The sequence below is a fragment of the Emydura macquarii genome, unplaced genomic scaffold, assembly GCF_026122565.2.
Source record: "Emydura macquarii macquarii isolate MOO-44397 ecotype Brisbane River unplaced genomic scaffold, CSIRO-AGI_Emac_v2 contig_719, whole genome shotgun sequence".
Taxonomy (NCBI): Eukaryota; Metazoa; Chordata; order Testudines; family Chelidae; genus Emydura; species Emydura macquarii.
Window position 1 is genome coordinate 8,347,123 of NW_027130856.1, and position 6,269 is coordinate 8,353,391.

General features: G+C 42.2%; 1 long non-coding RNA gene across 1 annotated transcript; it reads left to right on the plus strand.

Annotated features, from left to right (window-relative positions):
• Positions 1–3,749: 3,749 nt before the first annotated feature.
• On the plus strand, positions 3,750–4,709 carry LOC137149297 (uncharacterized). The gene is made up of 2 exons (XR_010918731.1): positions 3,750–3,834; positions 4,434–4,709. It is a non-coding gene; the product is annotated as an uncharacterized lncRNA (long non-coding RNA).
• Positions 4,710–6,269: the final 1,560 nt, after the last annotated feature.

Sequence of the window (6,269 nt, forward strand, 5' to 3'; positions counted from 1 at the left end):
GCAATAACCTGCACTCACTGTATTTAACTAGAGATACAAAAGCTACTTAGTTTCAAAGAAGTATTTAGGTATTACAAATGATGAATTTACAAATTCATGAATTAAATAGAAACCTCACTGGAATCTGAGTAACTTTTATTTGAACATAATTCTCCTTTTTTGTGTACAGGCATTTTAACTGCATTTTTTCAGTTTCAGCTTAAGGTTTTGAATACACAGCCACTGTTTTGCAAGCTTCACAAATACTTCAGAACATTCAGAACATTAGAAACTAAGCACCACGCAACACCAAATATCCAGCCTCACTCTGCACAGTGCTTTCAGTGCTACCAATTTATACCAAAAGAGAAAATGTATCAGCAAACTTCTGCATGTTTTATAGTGATTGGGATAATATCTTTTATTGGATCAACTTCTCTTGGTGAGAGACACACATTTTTTGAGCTACACAGAGCTTTTCTTCAGGTCTAGGAAATGTACTCAGAGTGTCACAGCTAAACACAGGGTTTAGCATAAGAGTTAACACATATTTCAAGGGACCATGCATGGTGAAATGGCCCCTTAATTCTTCTCTCTCCAGTCATAAGGGGGAAAGGGGGAAAAAAGGCTGTGGAGGGGGATTAAATAGATTATAGATTGTTGACATGAGCCATAAATCCAGTGTCTCTGTTCAGTCCACGATTTTTAGTATCAAGCAAAGTTATTAATTTAAGCTTCCAGGTTCGTCTTTTGAAGGTGTTGGGCAGGTTTCCTTTGAGGATGAAGACTGTGAGGTCAGATATAGAGTGATTGCATTGTGAAAAGTGTTCACCCATAGGTGATATAGCACTTTAATACAGAAACAACACCCACTCTGACTGCACATCTTTAGTTGTCATCTACCATTCCACACTGGAACCCATACAGGGTATCATCCAAAAATTAAAACCCATAGTCAGTGAGGTCTCTGTCCTGAAAGAAATCTTTCCTGTACCCCATACTCTGGTTTCAAACAAGCCCCCAACCTCTCCAACTGCATCATCAGAAGCAAGCACTCCACAGACTAGGACACACCAACTCCAAGCAGCACCAGACCCTGCCAGAACAACAGATGCAAAACCTGCAGACATATCTCCTCTGCTACCATGATCAACACCCCTGCCCAACAGACCTGTCAAGATCCATGAGTCCTAGTCATGTCTATCACAACACGTGGTATACCTCAGCCAGTGCATTAAATGTCCCAATAACAGCTATGTGGATGAAACCAGACAATCTTTATGCTCTTGAATGAACTCACACAGAAAAATGATAAAAGACTAAAACCCCTATTGCCTGCGGGTGAACACTTCTCACAAAGCAATCACTCTATATCTGACCTCAGTTTGGCACTTAAATGTCCAGCTAAACATCTCTGAGATACCTAAGTGGAAGATGGGTGCATAAAGCAGGTCTAATGCATGTGCAAGGATACACTGCATTCAGGGATGTGAGTCATAATTCCTGTGTATCCTGGATGTGACCAGAGAAACAGGCATCCAAACTGGATTTCCAGACTGAGAGGAGGGGCACCGGAGAAGGCTTAGGTGCCTGGAATTTGGGTCAGTTCAGAGGACACCTAGGCAGTCATCCAAGATTCTCTTTGGTGCCAGGTTGCTTCTGTAGATGCTGCTTGTGGAGGACATCCAAGTCCTTCTGTTGATAGAGAAAAGTATTAATTGAAGAAAAACTGTACAAAATGAGTGTGATGGAGATATCCACCTTATTAAAAAAGTGTATTGGGACCCAGGAAAAAAAGTGGAAATGTAATGGAGAAGAGCACAATGCCAGGTGAGGTGCTTTATTTTTTCTCAGGTGTTTGAAAGTTGACTATGAGACTGGCAGAAACTATGTCTTCACTATTATCCATTATTATTATTATTGCAGTCAAATATAGGATCAGTAGTCACAGATCAGAACCTCATTGTGCTAGGCAGTGTCTGACACACAGTAAAAAGACAGTCTCTACCACAAGGACCCTGTATTCAAGATACAATAGCTAGAGGACACAAATAAATGGGTGGGAGACACAGGGTAAGAAGAGGTTACAGTGCCTCATGCATGTTCTACACAATAAACAGAGGTTCCAACTCACCAGAGGTGAACTACTGACTCTACTGAAGTAACAGGAGTTTTCCCCTGGACTTGGAGGAAGTCAGGATTTCACCACAGATATCTAGCCTTTGATAGAAGGCAACACTCGCCATCACAGATGAGACAAACGGGGATTTCAAGGAGGATAAGGCAGAGGGTTGGTTGATTCGGCCACCAGGTTCTGCAACCTGCTGACTGGGCAGGGGCACAAGTCTGGGCCACATCTAATGGGGGAGGGAGGAGGGATAGTGCATGTTGAACTGGGGGAAGAGGGCAGCTGCTCTCTGTAGATCTTGCAGCAATTCACAGAGGTCTCTTCCCTCTAAGGTCGTGTAGGAAGAACATGCCAATCTAGGAAATAGGCAAGCAGCTGACTCTCGGACTCCATTAAGGAAGACATATAGAATCATAGAGTTGGAAGGGACCTCAGGAGGTCATCTAGTCCAACCCCCTGCTCAAAGCAGGACTAACCTCAGCTAAATAATCCTAGCGAGGGTTTTATCAAGCCGCAGCTTAAAAACCTTGTTATTCCCTTGTCTAGTCAGCCATACTACTCAATGCCCCCACTACAGGCTCAGAAAGGGAGCCTCACACTTTGGTTTTCTGTACCCACTGTTTGGCCTGGGCTTTATGCTTATGCTTCGTTTCCCTCATTTTCTGACCAGAAGAAGATCTCTGTGTAAGCACAAAAGCTTCTCTCTCTCACCAACACAAACTGGTCTAATAAAAGATATTATCTCTCTAATATCCTGAGACCAGCATGGCTACAACAACACTACATACATCCTTTAAAATGTGTGTTTTAAAAAGCTGAACACAATTTGCATATGTTAATTAGACAGGCTGGAGACACGGCAATCATGCTATATATATTTGCCCTATCGGGTGCATACACTAAAAAAATCGCCCTATCAGCTGGGCACCACATCATGTTTCACATGGGAGCCTCTCTGTGCATCCTGCCACTCAGCATGGTTTAGCATTAATTGCTACATCTCCATTGCCCTCTGAGTTTTGCAATGACCAACATGTGGGCATCCTGCAAGCAGAAATCAGCCAGATTTGCCAACTCGCTGTCTTACTTGCTCTTTAAATACTGGTACAGTCTGCTGCCTGCCATGCACAAACTGTTAAGTTCCAGCATCTGCATCCTCCCTGACTTCCCTTCCCACTGAATTTGACAACAGGTATTTTATCCCTCACTCCCCCTTGAGCCTGCTACTCTCTTTTCCTTACCTTTGCTCCTCTCTCTCTCTTTACTGGTGCTATGTAGCAACAACCTTTTTGCTGCAGACTCAGCAAGTTTTCGGGTGTTTTGAAAGTAAGCTGCCCCTAGTGGGAATCCATTGTGAAGAGAGAAAGAAGCAAGGGCTTGATCCTATTTCTCCAGGGTATAGCCCAGGTGACAATACTTTTTCCCACCTTGCTTTTTCTCTCTCATGTTTGTGATTTCTTAAACAATTTGCCACCTTGGCCTCCTCTAGTCAGGAGGAATATGGGATTCCCACATGAACATTCAAAGAGCTAATAAGGAAAACCAGTCAAGATACTAGTGTGGGGCAGGTTCCTGGTTATTTTAAGGGGAAGCTGTAGTGTTGCCTGCTAGCAGCAGGTGCAGCTGTGTCAGGTTATAAATACCAGCACTCACAAGATGGTGTCTATGAGCAAGTATTGCTTGCTGGTTCTCCTTGATCCAGAGATAGAAAATCCTCCTCTACTCAGGTAAGAGGCACCTTTTGTTGTCATATAAAGGCAAGAAGAAGGGATAAATTTCTGCAGCTGGTTTCTCCTCATAGTTTAAATGGGGCTTGATACTAGTTTCAGTGAAGGTGGCTATAAATTGCATTTTATTTGTATTAAATCCTGAATAACTCTCCCCGGAGGCTGCTTCATCCTCATTAATAAATAGCTCAGTCAAAATTCCCCGGTCTCTTTTCTCTGGATGGTGCTGTGAGCACAGCCAACATCTGTCAGGCATCAGCAGCAGAGTAAGACCATTTTTCTGGCCAATGGGTTAATGGCTGGAAAGTCTAAGGAAACAGCCTAAACAGTAGCTCTTGTGCAAAAGAATGGCAGCGAATCAGAGAATGTCCTTCCTGGTGCAAGCTAAGGAGGAGAAGGAACAGAAGAAGTGAGAGAGAGAGAGTGGATCACTGCTCTAAGGAGGAGCACAGCAGAGCAATATTTCTGGCTGTCATCTTTCAGTCCCCCAGGGCCAGTGTAATTAATTTCTCATTTGCCCAGATCTCTAGAACAGCCAGGGGGTTTTCAGAGAGCCCCTTCCAGTTCCATCCCACCCTGCTAATGACCCTTCTCCACAGCTCAGTTACCTCAATGTGTGCTCAAGCAGCTCCAAGACAGACATCTTGTGGCATCCGCTAGCCGTTGTAAAGAGCTGATCGTGACTGGCAAGAAACGGTGAGGAGAATCTTGGTAAGCAGCTGCAGAGCGTGGATGTCCCTGGCAGATGTATTGGCCTGAAGAGAGAGAGAGAGAACTTGAGTGATGTTTATCTGTGCTACCCCACCATTTTCAGAACACCCTTCCCCACCCAGGATATCATATGCGACAAAGCAGGCAGCACAGTGTAATTTACTGTAATACTGACAGTCTCTTTTCCAGTACTGCTGTACAGCTCATCCTTGACACAATTAAACATACGTGTAGGGTACTAAATCCTGAGATTCTCCACAATAAAGCAACATTTTGAAGCAGCAAATCCCAGCCCAGTAAAATTATCTCCAGGCACGTTACTAATCCTGCAACATTTCATGTAGGGTCATACTTCAATATTCCCCATCAACCAGTAGCTTCCTCACTTCCTTTCTCACATCCTCACTTTCAGGGAAGGGGTGCCCTAATAAAAATCACTGTTAAACTATGACTATGTAGTATTCAGAAAGGCTGCTGTAAATCCCAGCTCCCCAAGCAGAAGCAAAATCCCTGGGCCATTCAGCCTTTGTCTCCACAATTCTCACATACGAAAAGATATAGGTGCCCACAAAAAAAAATCATACCTGAAAAAGCACACACAAACCTGAGCTATTAACATTAGACCTTGACTGTATTTTTCAAAGCAGGTGATAAGGTTAATGTTTGAAGGTGACTATCATTGTGTCAGACTTTATAGCTAGATAAAATATAAATAGGTCATCTAAAGTCAGAGGTGGATTAAGGCAGCATCCTTCCATCTGGGCCTGAAAAAGGAGGCTTTTGCACAGCACTTAACTAGTAAAAAATGGGTGCTGGGAGAAGTAAATTAAGGAGTCACTTGTGGGATGGGAGACAGGGATGAAGAATGTGCATATCGAAGCAATAATTTTGAGGACTTGACCCTCATGGAAGCATCCTGCAGAATGTAATAAAAATGAGAACCGTTCTGGAGGTGTTTTGAAACTATAGAATTTAATAAAGGATTATGTCCTTTCTATCAGTTTCTGTAGGATGGTTTCAGAAATCTAAAGAAAGGTTTTAATTTTCAATTAGTAGTAACATTATATTAAAATCTGTAGTGTTTTGAATAATTTCTATACAACCTTGTTGGTTTCATCTCCATTAAATTCAGCAGGGATTATTTCTGAAAGAGAAGATTTGCTTTCTCCTGGGCCCATTTATTCTTAGTCTAACACTGTCTAGTTTATCCCTTTGTTCCCTATGTTGCATTTCTAAAGCAAAGCAAAACGTTGAGACAGCAAGGTGCATAGTCCAGGAGACCTTAATGATAAACTAGCAGGAGTTCCACTTTACCACTTTTTTAATCAGATGCTAATTTTGCATTTAAAGACTACCATTTATTGGGTAATGGTCTGTTTTATTTCTCTTTTTATAATGAAAAATAGATTTCATGGTCACATATATAATGCCAAAGGCTCTCACTTTTTCTAATTAAGAGCTTTGTTGAGCATATTGTCAATGTTTGCACATGACAACCACAGGGAGAACAGTGTTGTATACACACAGAAAAGGCTCAAAGAATGATGCTGCAGCCTGTTGCCATCACACAGACTGGAATGCGTATAGTGTGATTTTTGGGACACTTTTTGGAACATCACTAAAAATAAATCCTTCCTGGAATTCCTGTTCTTCTTTCAGCAAAACAATCTTTATCTTTAGAACAGCCACTTCAGAACTAAATATCTATTTCTTGCTTGATTTAG